We start from the raw sequence: 15,191 nt of genomic DNA, 5'->3' as shown, positions 1-15,191 counted from the left end.
GGGACTTTAGAATACCAATTTATAAATATAAATAAGCAGGTAACCAAGTATTTCAGCCTCAAAATGCATTTTAAAACTTTTTTCCTTTCTTGCTTTCAGCCTTGAAACATACTTTGAAACTCTGTTTCCTCCTTTCCCACCAGGCATTTCAGTGAACAGTGGTCGCTTATGTAATTATGTGCTTGCCTTAAAATTCCAAGGGCCAATTTTTAAACAAATCAGGCAGAGAGAGACCCAGCGGCAGAATCCTCCTGCTTAGGAGGAATTACAGATACAGATAGTCCACCACTACCGGGCCAAAGTCAAGGTGATGCAAACCGGATCTTCCAACGGGCGATTACTAGATAGCCATCGGAATAAAACATAGACTTGCAACCTCCTGCACCACTCTAGCATATTTCCCACACCTTTTCCTTCTCAAACTCCTTCATCCGGCCCAAAAAACTAAGATGGCTTATTTGAGGCAGAAGCCTGGCCATCTCCCATCTGCTAGCATTCAATCAATAAAGTTGCTTTCCTTTCACCATATCTCACTTCTCATGTTTTTGGCCTCGGACTGGCGAGCAGTCAGACTTGAGATAGTTACAGATAACAAAAAAAATGGAAGGAGAAGGAGGAAAAGAAGGAGGTGGTAGAGGCTGCAACATGACATTGCTCTGCAACTTCCTGAAATTTATCCTGAAGAAGTAATCAGGCTGGGTGTGGTGGCTTACATCTATAATCCCAACACTTTGGGAGGCTAAGAGAGGCAGATCACCTGAGGTCAGGGGTTCGAGACCAGCCTGGCCAATACAGGGAAACCCCATCTCTACTAAAAATACAAAAATTAGTTGGGCTTCGTGGTACATGCCTGTAATCCCCGCTATTCAGGAGGCTGAGGCAGGAGAATCGCTTGAATCCAGGAGGCAGAGGACACAGTGAGCCAAGATCACCCCACTGCACTCCAGCCTGGGTGACCCAGTGAGACTCCGTCTCAAAAAAAAAAAAAAAAGTTATCAGAAGGCTATCTTTGAAAGTATGCATGACACACACAGTCTCACAGAAAGTATACACATCTCAGTGTTGTGTTGGTATCAGAGAGAAAATGTGAAAACCAAGTGTCCACCAATAAGAGATTGGTTAAGCAAATAAACAAAGACATACGAATCAATTCAATATGCTGCTACACAGTCATTATAATCATGATGCAGATTTGTAATCAATGACTACACTGATAGATGTCTATGACATACTGTGAAAGGGGGAGTTGAAGCCAGTTTCAAAATTGTATATATCACATGATCCTTCTTATATAACACACAAACACACAGAAAAAACTATAATATGCACACAAAACATAAAGATCTTTAAATGCTGGCATTAAAGATAATATTCATAATACCTTTAGAAAAAGAAAAGTCAATAAAACTGTCTATTTTGGAAAAACTGATGTAATGAAGAAATTTTAATAACATATCTGTCTCATTATCATACAATAAAATTAGTTGACTTGTATAAGTAATATAATTTATATGTCCTCCCCTCTATAACTGATGTATAAGATTTCATAACAGAACTATTCTTTTATAAGGTAGAACTTTCCTTTGTAAAAAATAAATACACTATTTATTAGCTGTGTAGCTTCTAAAAATTAACTAACCTCTGCACATCAAAATGATGAGAAGCTGAGTTATATAATTGGTACAATAATATCAGTCTGTCACTATGTATAAGAGAAAAAGAATTGGGGTCAGGATTTTTGAGTCCTTAGACCTAGAAAATGCTAGTAAAATCCTCAAAAACAATATAAGTCCTCAAGAAAAGGCAAAATCCTAAAGAATGCGGGTTTTGTTTTGTTGGTTTTTTTTTTTTTTCAGTCAGACTCTCAGGCTGTCACTCAGGCTGGAGTGCAGTGGTGCAATCTTGACTCACTGCAACCTCTGCCTCCCTGGTTCAAGCGATTCTCCTGCCTCAGCCTTCCAAGTAGCTGAGAGGATAGGCGAGCGCCACCATGCCCAGTTAACTTTTGTATTTTTAGTAGAGACGGGGTTTCGCCACGTTGGCCAGGCTGGTCTCAAACTCCTGACCTCAGGTGATCCACCAGCCTCAGCCTCCCAAAGTGCTGGGATTACAGGCGTGAGCCACCACACCCAGCCATAAAATAAGTGTTATTAATATGCACACAGAAAATAAAAAAATATTGCATAGTGCAGCACATCCATGTGAACTTTTAAACCTCTCCTTTTCTTGGTGTTTAATCTGTGATGAAGCTGACATCCTCCAAAACACCAGGAAAGTATATTGGGATAAATATAGATGTGAATCCTTCCTTCTGTCTATTCCTGATTTTTAAATTTTCTTAAGGAATTTAAGGATGCTTTAAAATCATCTCAGTGGCTAAATTTAGAGGATGGAGCAATAAAATGATCATATCGTAGATTAAAAATTAAGTGTTGTGGTAAAAAAAAAATTAAGAATAGTGAAGCTATTACCACTGAAGGTATTTCAGTAGTCAAACATTTTCATTAACAATCATAGAGGTGAATTGTCACTGATCTCTTCTACCAAAGTATTGTGTTTAACAATGATTACCAATGATTCAAAAGGTAGTAAGACATGACATGAAGATAGCTACACTCATACAACTTATGAATGAAATGTAGTTACCCCAAACAACTGAACTCCTACAAGACTTTAGGACTTGGAGCTGCCCAGTTACATGTTCTGCATCATAAAGAGTTAAATCAGCACAACCTAAGCATCGCTGTTTGTATATTTTCCTTATATGATTTCTAATTATTTTTGTATATCACTGTTATCCTCAACAAAACTGCAGTTTACTAAGAGCAGGTCTCCTTTATACTTCTTACTAGCCTCCAATCTAATACTGCCTTCCTCATCCCACCCCCATATTTCTCCACAGTAGTTAGCAAAAGCTGGACATATGGTAGATGCTCAATATATTATGTGCAATGTTATATATATTGTATTATGCTTTATGTAATGTATGCTATATTTAATACTATATGTAAAGTATTATGCTCAATGCTATCTGTATTGGCTTGGGTTAAAATATTGGGACAATATAAGCAGCAAATAGTTCTTGTAATGCAGCTTGTCTCTCAGCCTAATTGCAATGCCTACTTATACCAGCACACTGGGGCTTGGCAAACACACACAGAATGGCTGACATGCTCAAGCAACCATTACATGACAAGTTAGAGACACAGTGGGGGTTAAAAAATATGCTTCAAAGATGCCCTGGAATGTACCTTTGAACAATACTATGGAAATAAGAAGGATTAGCAGCAACAAATATTCAGTGCAAGCAACAGGAAAGATGAATGAGATTACTCATCTTAAGCATTTAAAGTGCGTAAGTCTAAAAGGTAGAAACACCAAAAAACAACCATACATTGCTGCTATTGTTAGTCAGGCATTATCTACACCAAATGGTCACATAATATTATGGTTATATGTCTAGTTATTTCAGCCACATCCCATATATACTCACTACTAAAAATAATATGTCCATCTTCAAATAATTTTGAATCATTACTTATGGATTTTTCTATATACACCAACTAGGCTATTTATTCTTAGTGTTTTATTGTGCATTAAAACTAAAATCAAGAAATATTTACTTATTAATTATTTTAAATTCATATTGCCAGGCACAGTGTCTAGAGATTTGGGTATATAAAATGTGTATGCATTGAATAGAAGACATAAAAATAGAGTTGGATATTTTTCAAGTTCAATTAGTTAATTTTGATCTAAAAATCCAATTATTCATAAATCATGAATACTACATAAACTTATGTACTCTTTAACTTTACAATGGGCTAAGAGTTTTGAAATTTTCTTCTATTCAAGCTATTAAAACATAAGTCTACTTTGACTCAAGAAAAAATGTAAAAATTCTCAGGTAGTTTTTCTGAAAATAAATATATCTCCAAGAGGACCATATTTTCCAAAACCAACATTAGGACTCATAGCTTTAAATGCAGGTAAATAATTCAGACTATTTGAAAATTAGGACAGTTAAAACAAATCTAGGGTAAATGGCCATTGTACCTATTTTAACTTAGATAATGAAAATAATTGATATAAAAATATTCCTCCCTCAAAATATTTTGTTGGCACAAAATGAAGAATGAAAAAAGGAATGGTATTTCCCCAAAGTCTATCTCCATAGCTGACACAAAATAGATACTTAATTTAAATTGTTTCATTGAGTGCATAGGGAAGGGGGGTGGTGGTGCAATTGATGTGAGAGTTTTCCACGTTTTCCACAATGAGAAGGAAGTACCTTGGTCAAAAGGAAGCATTTTAATGTTGTTTTGGGTTTTTTTTTTTTAATCTTACTTAGCCACAGAATAATAAAGCAAATACAGTCATTAGAAAAGAAAAATGTGATGAGATAAAATATGATATAAGCTGACTATTAAGCTAAATAAGTTTCTATTTAGTTTGAGAAGTCAATACAATTTTTAAAGTATTTAACAAAACAATCGCATTGTTTGATTTCAACATGCAATTCAAAGGACAATGGTTTGGTTCAGTGTTAATCTAATACAATGCACCTTCAATACACTGAAAGAAAGCCTGTGCTTCTCAGTATGAACCTTTAGAAAAATGAAGACTCTCATTTGACTATAGAGACCCAATTAAAGATGCAGATTCATCACACATTTCAAAGCCTGTGACCATACACAGGGCTTTCACAATCCCAAACTGCCAGTGAAATAAACAACATCCATCCTTAGGGTGATGTCAATCCTAGACAATTTGTGAAATAGGTACCTTCATTTACACATTCATATATTCAACACTGAGGATCTACATTGTTGCAGGCACTCCTAGGTGTGAGGAAGACAAGGGTCAACAAGGGTCATGGATCACACCCTCCGAGATTTTATATCTCAGTTAATCACATCCCACTCCATGTTTTCCCCTTTCAGAGGACCAGTGCTGCCATGCTGCTCAGCTTTCTAACTCCAGAGGACACTGACCAGGGAAATGCCCTTCAAACTAAGATATTAGCCACTGAATGTGCTACCCACCTGGAAAGTAGTGACCTTTTAAGGGAAGACTTTAGTTTAATTAGATCTCATTTGTCAATTTTTGCTTTAGTTGCAATTACTTTTGGTGTCTTCATTATGAAATCTTTGCCCGTGCCTATGTCCTGAATGGTACTGCCTAGGTTGTCTTCCAGGGTTTTTATAGTTTTGGGTTTTACACTTAAGTCTTTAATCCATTTTGAGTTAACTTTTGTATATGGTGTAAGGAAGGGGTCCAGTTTCAATCTTCTGCATGTGGCTAGCCAGTTATCCCAGCACCATTCATTGAATAGATAATCCTTTTTCCATTGCTTGTTTTTGTCAGGTTTGTCAAAGATCACATAGGTGTAGCTGTGCAGCCTTATTTCCGGGTCCTCTATTCTGTTCCATTGGTCTATGCGTCTGTTTTTGTACCAGTACCATGCTTTGCAGGGACATGGATGGAGCAGGAGGCCATTATCCTTAGCAAACTAACACAGGAACAGAAAACCAAATACCACATGTTCTCACGTATTGGTGGGAGCTAAATGATGAGAACACATGAACACATAGAAGGGAACAACACACACTGGGGCATTTCAGAAGGTGGAGGGTGGGAGGAGGGAGAGGATCAGGAAAAATAATTAATGGGTTCTAGGCTTAACACCTGGGTGAGGAAATAATCTGTACAACAAACTTCTATGACACAAGTTTACCTATGTAACAAACCTGCACTTGTACCCCTGAACTTAAAGGTTAAAAAAAGAAGACCTTGGAAATGAGAAAGTCAAAAGCCCACAAGAATGAATATTTTTTTTAAAGGATTGAAATAAAGCAATCCAAGCAGGACCCTGGAAATAACGGATTCCTTTCAAGTGGGGTGATGGGGCTGGCAGGTAGCTGTAATTGTTGTACTGCCACTAGAAAGCAGGTGGTAGATATGAGGAACATGACCCACAGCCAGGAAACAGAATTAATAGAAGTTAGATAGGGTGCCAGGGCCCTGATCCAGGAAGAAAACTGGACAGAAAGTAAGGCAGGTGAAACTAAGGATGAGCAGCAGTGGTAGACTCCGCTGTGAAAGGCATGGAAAGGAAGAAAAAAAGGACCCAAGGCTCCGCATGCATCACTGCTCTTAGTAGGTGGTCATTAAATTTTAGCATAAACCATTTCTTGAAGAGCAAAGATAGCAGTCCCCCTCCCCCAGCTTCTATCTTTTCATTCACTCATTTAGCAGCTTTTAACTGAGAGATCAATAAAGTTACATCTCTCAGGGTAACAAGACTCCCTTAATTTATCATGTTTAGTAGTCATATAAAAAACCCTAATTTTATTTTTTTTTAACATTCTTTCCTTGCTTCACTAAATAAAACACACGGGAATGTGTCTGGTTTGCAAAGTTCAATTATAAGGTCTGAGGGATAAATTCAGTATCATGAACATTTAAAAGTGTAATTTGTCTTTGGAATTGTTCTTAATACCATCATATCCATACAGTTACAAATGTTGATATTTAAGCCTGTAGAGATTATATTCTGTGCAGGCACAAAAACACTACTGAATATAAATTATTTTCAGTAAGAAAAAAAGAGTTATAATTTTTCTTAGTTATAACAGTATATGTCAGAAGATGAAAATAGAGAAAAGCTAATCAAATTGCTTACAATTCTCATATGGAGAAAGGTGAATCAATTTAACACTATGCTCTGAATACTATAAAACTCGTTTAGGAAAGCACTGGAAAATAAATAAATACCAGTGCGGACCTACTGGTTTCAATCATATTTCATATTAAATTGGCTAGGCAGAGAAAACAGTTCAGTAACTTCAATGCTCCTTCTACTGAAAAATGCCCATATGCTAAGATCTGTGGGATGGCCCAGATTCTGGTCTAGTACCTCTGGCAGAATAAGTTACTGGAAAAAGAGGTTTTTAATCTCTCCGGCCAAAATAAATTTCTTTGCTAACCAGATGTGTTAAGCTTCCACAGTTTGTTCATGCAGTTTTCTTCTTGTTCAATAAATTCAGTCCATACAGCGCTCCTGAATGATTCTTATTATTGTGCTGCCCAGCTGGACTAGAAATCCAGACTTCTTTGTCATCATAGTTTCTTGGTAGACATCATAGCTAACTGGGAAAAACTCTAGTAATTTCAACATAGCTGATAAGTAACACATCAGCATTGGACTACTAACTCAGTCAATCTTCAGAATAGAAAAAAATGCGAAAAACAAAATGCATTACTGAATGTAATCAGTAGCATTATTTTTACTATCCAATGTACTCAGATCCATTAGCTGGCAAGTGTGTTGGAATGAATTTTATAAGTTTTGTTCGGTTTAGATACAAAAGTATAACTAGGATATTCCATTTAGCAGTTAGAAAATATGTGGGGCCCTTGAGATTAAGTTTTCATTACAATTTCAAGGCATAACTTGAAATGAACATGTCCCTTTGTTCTTTTGATCTGTTAATACCTTTTCTGGTTTTTAAATTAGTCATTTTGAAAGACTTGAGAAAAAGAATATAACTGTAATTCATGAATAATTGAGCCAGTGTGGGCATTTTAGGAGACTACAGACTTAAACTTCAGAAGAATTTAATTTTACTTAATCAATGTTACTCACTGGAAATTGTGACCATTGAGGTGTGCTATAGATATTTATAGATATTTTCCTTTCAGTGTGTACATGGAAATTCAACTTTGGTAGTTTAGTTATTTTCACTATCACACGTTGACAACCATAATCTGAATCATTTAAATCAGCATATCACTATCATTATGGCATGACTGGTCATTAGAATAATTCGAATTTATCTCATCCTTTGAAGTTCCTAAGTCTATTTTATAAAAGTTATCATATGGAGCTGTTTCTTATAAGGAAGTTGTTATTATACACATGCCTTTGGTTGAAAGCAATAATGCTTTGAGAGTTTAAGTGACTTACTTAAGTTTATATTATTAGAGGGTGGTAGAGCTGTGGCAGGAATTTGGTTATTACGATTCCAACCCCTGTTCTGATTGCATTACTCCTTAACTGAGTGCAAGGAACAATTCTGCTATATTGTGAAAATTCTGAGAGTCCAAATAAACCTGAAACATAAAATTACAGGTGCAGACTAGAGAAAGAACACATATTTTTTTCAATATTGCAGATGAGGCTGGCTTTCTTCTTCTTAGTTTTACTTTTAGCCAAACAGCTCTATTTTCCCTAATTTATCAGCCTCAACCAACGTCTATTCTGGTTAACTATCCAGACAAAATCACAAGGGTCTGGTTAAGAACTGATGAGTCAGCAAAAGTATGTATTGATCCCCTCCAAAGCACTATACAAGGAATTACACAAAGTTCTGGGATGCATAAAGATTAAGACACAGTCTTGTCTTTGCTTTAAAGCGGGTGACCAACTTGTCCCAGTTTGCCTAGGACACTCCCAGCTTTAGCAAAGAAAGTCCTGTTTCTTGGGAAAGTCCTCAGGCTTGGGCAAATGGGATAATTGGTCATCCTACCTTCAGGATGGGAGTTGTGCATGTTTATATGCAATTAGAATAGCACCAAAGTGTTTATCATGGTGATATACTTAAAGTCAGTGGAAACAAAGCAGAGATTCTCTACATTTGCCTGAGAAAACTTTTGTATTTATCCATAAAGTCCACATAACTACAAGTCTCTTAAAGTTCTATCCTTTCTAGCCTCAGCAATGTCTCCAAGATCACCGAAATTAACTCGAATTGTTATTATTTCTCCATTCTCTTCAATTTTGGAGGGGATATATATATATAATTTATATATGATTATATATATAAATTATATATGATATAATTATAAATTATATTATAAATGATATAATTATATATAATTTATATATAAAATTATGATTATATTATAAATTATATAATTTTTATATATAATTTATATATATATATAATATTTTTTGAGATAGAGCCTCTCACTCTGTCACCCAGGCTGGAGTGCAGTAGTGCAATCTCCGTTCACTGCAACGTCTGCCTCCTGGTTCAAGCGATTCTCCTGCCTCAGCTTCCTGAGTAGCCGGGATTACAGGCATGTGCCACCACAACGGGCTAGTTTTTTTATTTTTAGTAGAAACACGGTTTCACCATGTTGGCCAGTCTGGTCTTGAACTCCTGACATCAAGTGATCCACCCGCCTCAGCTTCCCAAAGTGCTGAGATTACAGGTGTGAGCCACTGCGCCCGGCCTTGGGGCTACATTTTTAATTGTGTTGTTCTACCTGAACTATACCCATTTCTCTTCTAGCCATCCTTAACTCTAATATGTCATATGCCCTGTTACTTTTTCTGATAAATTTCTGGTCCAGTTCATCTTAGCGAAGAGCCTGAAATAAAGTAGCACCTAAGAGACAGTTTGTTGAATGAATGACTCAGCACTTTGAATATCTATATTTATCTAAAACACGGATAAAGTATGTTGAACAAAGTCCATCTTTGTTCAACATATCAGATGAGGGCAATTTTTATAAGTTCAACATATCAGATGAGGGCAATTTTCCTGATTATCAAATACGTGTCAAACACTTAAGTTTCCTAATTCAATCCTCTTAACCATTGTGAGAAAGAATGAATATTATTATTATCCTTATTTTATTGAAATGTAAAACAGGCAAAGAGAAGTAACCAGACCATTGGTATGACACAAATTCAGTTCCAGGTCTGTTTATGATAAATCTCATGACTATATTATGCTATCCATGGCTCACAGTATATTAAACACCTTCGTAACTGGAGGATATCATGAGAGGCCATAGACAGTGGCTAAAGCAAGCGTTTTCCAACAGAAAACTTCAAGGAGGAGAAATAGGGTATCCCAAGAGTTACAGTTGAATAGATGTGGCTATTTGGAATCCAGGACTAGAAATTCATGACATTAGATCAATCATCAAAGATATTTATTTACTACAGCTATATGCTATTTATATACAAAGCTGCAGACACAAAACTAAGTAAGAAAACAATTCTTGGCCGGGTGCGGTGGCTCACGCCTGTAGTCCGAGCACTTTGGGAGGCCGAGGTGGGCGGATGCAGAGGTCAGGAGTTCGAGACAAGCCTGGCCAACACGGTGTAACCCCATCTCTACTAAAGATACAAAAAATTAGCCGGGTATGGTGGCGTGTGCCTGTAATACCAGCTACTCTGGAGGCTGAGGCAGGAGAATCGCTTGAACCCAGGAGGCAGAGGTTGCAGAGAGCTGACATCACGCCATTGCACTCCAGCCTGGGCGACAGGGTGAGACTCCGTCTCAAAAAAGGAAAAAAAAACAATTCTTTTGGATTCCCAGCCTTGAATTCAGTGGCATTGCCTATGATTGGCTACAAAGAAACCTGCTCCTTCATGAATTTTTATTACTACCCCCAAGCCACCACAACTAAATATGCAATTTTTACTAAAAAAAGAGTAATTGCAATGCACACATGGCTTTAAAACAAGCTGCTTTTCTCCCATACCCAAACAGCTCAGCTCCAAGCACCGCCTAATTGCTACATAGAAATTCTAAGGCTGCCACCGCTGAAGGCTGTGATCTGCTATGGACTGAATGTTTGTGTCCCTCTAAAATTCATATGATGAAATCTGAATCCAGAATGTGATGCTATTAGAGGGTGGGGCCTTTGGGAGGTAATTAGGACATAAGGGTAGAACCCTCATGAATGGGATTAGTGCCCTTACAAAAGAGACCCCAGAGAACTTGCTCTCTGCTCTCCACCATGTGAGGATATAAGAAGATAGCATTCTGCAGACAAGAAGAGGGTTCTCACCAGAACCCCACCATGCTAGCATCCTGTTCTCTAACTTCAAGCCTACATAACTGGGAGAAATAAGTTTCTGTTGTTTACAAACCATCCAGTCTATGGCACTTTGTTATACAACAGCCTAAGACAGGTTCAGAACATCAATCACCAGGAGAGGAGGGATCAGAGCTGTAGTCATCAGAAGGGTGTTCAGAACCAGACATGTGGAAGAATGAGAAAGGGAGTTACTAGCATGAGGCGAACAGACAAAAATGTGTTCACAGTAGCAAAACAGGAGTCCAGTTACTAGGATTAGGGCACAAGATCCAAATCAGGCAGGCAGCTGTAGACAAGAATTTAAGCAAAAGACATGCCAGGCAACATGAACCTCCAAAGTGATTCGATTGACAATAAGTTTTGTTTTACTTTAGAGCTGCAGTACAAAACCATGAAACATGAAATTTATACTTAAGATTCAGGCAGACCCAGTTTGTGACCTATTTTACAAAGATTATTTTACAGGGTAACGGTGCTGTAAATCTAGGTAAGAAGCTAATTAGTCACCATAACTATCTTGGGTAGTAGGCACTGTATATTTCCCAAATGTATTTTTTAAGGTAATTCACAGCCCAAGAATGATTTCATTCACTTGCTTGGAATTTTTTTAAATGACCATCCTGAAAATATGTACACATCTCTTCAGTAAAAAACGGTTTTCTTAAGTGAATTTAAAATTAGGCCTAAAAGTAAAGTAGAATTGACATGTCATTAGAAGTAATAAATATCTCCACACTACAAGAAAACTGTCTAATTCAAGATGCAAATTGTTAATATATAGCAAATAGAAAGCCACTGCTGGATAAATTAGTAGTACTAGTAAAATTCAGCCCCCAATACGTGGTGCAATTAAGTCTACTTTCTCGAGGAAAGGTATAATGACTGAAGGAAGTCACAATACTGTATATTTACTAATATCAATTAGCAATTTGTCATGTTTATATAGCCAACTAAGCCAGGTGACAGCAAAAATAAATCTAAGTATCATCTACTTGATAGAAAGCTTTCATTCAGAATAGCTGATTTTTCAATTATGTACCTTTAACAAATAAACAAAGCAAAAGGACCAAAAGAAATATGGTTTTTTTGTTCTAATTAGAAAGTTTTATGTGTGTTTGTGTATTCATTCATACTTTGCTACTCTTTTTCACTTTAATATAGTCCTACTTACAGAATAATAGTTTAGTTTGTAAACAAAAAAAATTTATTCAAAAACCGCCTAGTAATGCATTTATCTTTATATTAATATTTTGGAGGTACTGGATTTAAATACCTTCTTAGAAATGCAATTCATCTTTCTTCTTTGTCCCGTTTCTTCTTGGATATCCTCTTTGACAGTCTTATAAGACCCAAAGATCTTCACTATCGGCTTTCCCATATCCATCATATTTATCACATTGTTTGTTAAATTATTTTTATTAGCTCAATCCACAAATAGGTGGGGTCCACTGTGTCTTTTAGCAAGTTCAAAATCCACACAGGTAAGGGTTGGGTTATTTGGATGTCATTTTACAGATTTTTTTCACCGGGCATCCTGCAGCAGCACAAAGGAAGCAATTCTTAGTATGTAACATCGCCTTCCGACTTCTCACGGTACCACAGCCTAGTGGGGACCAGAAAAGGGCTGGCATTAAGAACGCTCCACCTATCCTCCAGAAAGCTGAACCATCCGCTGGATAAGTGCTCTAACCTGGAGAGTGTGGGTCTGAGTGATCCTGTGTGGGTCTGTGTGGGCCTGCGTGGGCCAGTGTAGGCCTGTGCAGGCCAGTGCAGCGTGGGCAAGCACCAGAGTGCGCGTGCGTGCTCCATAGCTGACACCCACTCTTGAGTCTCTGTTTTTTCACATTTCCTCCCACTTCTATGACATTTAGGGATATAGGAATAATCTCATTAGTCACTAACCTCAGGAAGTGTACTGTTTCAAATGATCTTTGCTGCTTATAAAGTACCACTTATAGCCGGGCATGGTGGCTCACGCTTGTAATCCCAGCACTGTGGGAGGCTTAGGCAGGTGGATCACCTGAGGTCAGGAGTTCGAGACCAGCCTGGCCAACATGGTGAAACCCTGTCTCTACTGAAAATACAAAAATTAGCCAGGCATGGTGGTGCATGCCTGTAATCCCAGTTCCACAGGAGGCTAAGGCATGAGAATTGTTTGAACCTGGGAGGTGGAGGTTGCAGTGAGCCAAGATCGCACCACTGCACTCCAGCCTGGGTGACAGGGCGAGACTCTGTCTCAAAAACAAACAAACAAACAAAAAGTACCACTTATAAATAGAACTGCCATATTTAGTAAATAAAAATACAGGACACCCAGTGTAATTTGTATTTCAGATAAGGAGTAATTTTATTTTAATATAAATATATTTCATGTAATATTTGGGACATACTTACACTTTTTTAAATTCCTTGTTTTTATATCTGGGCGTCCTGTAACTTATCTGCCAACCCTATTTATCAAGTATGGGTCTAGATAAGGAGTCCTGATTGTATCATAATCAAACGATCTTTCCTGGGAACAGTGCCTCAGCGCCTTAGTTGACTGCATTGCCTTGCAATTTCAGTGGTCTAGTTGTTGGTCAGAGATGTCCAGCCGCAAGACTGCATTTGTAGCATACACTTGTGCAGTGAGAAAATGATACCTGTGCTTTACCGGAGTACACGCATGGTTTTAAAATTTTATTGGAAATATTTGACCATGTCCAGTTCAATGGACATTATTTATTTTGTCCCCGAACGAAATGTCTCCCTCTAAAAGCAAATGGAAACAGGTACAAATTTAGAGCATATAGCTTTACCTACATGAACAAAAACAATTGGAGACCAGATTTAGAGTCTAGCAAGTAGTCTACAGTTCTGCTCTTCCCTTGCACATGAAAGGCCCCTGGAAGTTGTTTGGTTCACCTTCCAGTAACTACAATGTTGTGTAATGGCAACAAGCCTGACAAGTGCAGTTCTCTGAGTTCTGAGAAAAAGTTCATTTAGTCTTCCTGATTCCATACTGAATGTGGTAGAGTGTAGCTTAGAGGTGATCGGCATGTAGGGAAAAGAGGATTATTAGGTAGGGACAGCACAGAGCTGTGGCTGAACTCCACAGAATACAGTAGAAAAAACAAGGGAAGGCAAAGACACAAAGAACCATTGATCATACTTAAAAGATTAAGCCTCGGGAATGATTGGACAGTCAGCACTGTGGGATCACCTTGGAGGAGATCAAAAAAGAAATTCACTAAAGCTAAAAGAAACATGTAGGCACATGTCACCAATGCAAGCCAAGGATGGTTAGACAGAAATAGCCCCCTGCAGATATTTCTTACAGTAACTCCAAATAAAATCTTATTCTCTGAATCCACAATGCAGTCTTTACTCTCGTCATATTTTCCCAAGTCACAGTACTCACATACATATAAATATAGAAATTGAAAGTCTTTTCCTTCATGTTCAAAAAAATTTTAAAGATACATTTTTAGATGAATGACATTTCAGCTCAAATCACAATTGAATTTTCGGGGACAGTTACAATGCAAAAATCATGATGCTCCCTATGGATTTATACTTTGGTTTAAAATGTTAGTTACATTTGAATGCATTTGATTTGTTGTCTTTTTTGTTTGCGTAGAAAAAAAACAGGAAAGATGACTATAATTATGCATACTTTGCAATGATCAGGCATTTAATATGCAATAAGATATTTGCTAGGGAAGTATGTCTATGGCTAGAATAGAGAACAGGCTCCAGGGTTATGTCAAGATGCAAAGTGATATGTATGCGAATGAATTCTCAGGCTCATTAATCATTTTTGTAGTTGAAGTGCTAAACTGCTAATGTTACACTGAGAGTGAAAATGAAGTAATTAAGGAGTTTAACAGCTACAGTCTTTTGAGGAGAAAACAAGTTGATAATGCTTCTTTTAATATGTTACATAAATTGGATTTTTTGTTAAATTACAAAAACCAGGTTCATCTATTGTGTAGCTTCAAATGACACAAATCATTTGATTATATTTGTATATGGGGCCAATAGATCGCTATGTAAAGGCAGTTCACTAAACCATCACATTTATAAGAGAAAGTCTCTGTTACCAAGAGCACAAAAACACCTATCAGGTTCTCATCATCTTTTTTTCTTTTGATGCTCTAAAGCTTACTTCTCAAATTATCTGTGGTGAAGGGCCAGTTTTTGTTCCTTTGTTTCTGATTCATCCCAGATATATTATTTCATAAAATGCAATGCCAATGACTTGAAAAATGAAACAGACATACAAAATACAATCCCGTTTTAAAATTACTGGATCCAGCAGATACAACAGTACTCAGTCAGATTCCTATAAAAGTTTCTAATAGCCTACT

The 15,191-nt window shown here is 37.1% G+C and overlaps 1 protein-coding gene across 1 annotated transcript in view; it reads right to left on the bottom strand.

Annotated features, from left to right (window-relative positions):
- Nucleotides 1-15,191, bottom strand: part of IL1RAPL1 (interleukin 1 receptor accessory protein like 1) — a 1,365,259-nt gene that overhangs the window by 1,272,909 nt on the left and 77,159 nt on the right. The gene's annotated exons all lie outside the window — the stretch shown is intronic.

The sequence above is a fragment of the Pan troglodytes genome, chromosome X (assembly GCF_028858775.2).
Source record: "Pan troglodytes isolate AG18354 chromosome X, NHGRI_mPanTro3-v2.0_pri, whole genome shotgun sequence".
Taxonomy (NCBI): Eukaryota; Metazoa; Chordata; class Mammalia; order Primates; family Hominidae; genus Pan; species Pan troglodytes.
This window is presented reverse-complemented; position numbering and strand designations above follow the sequence as displayed.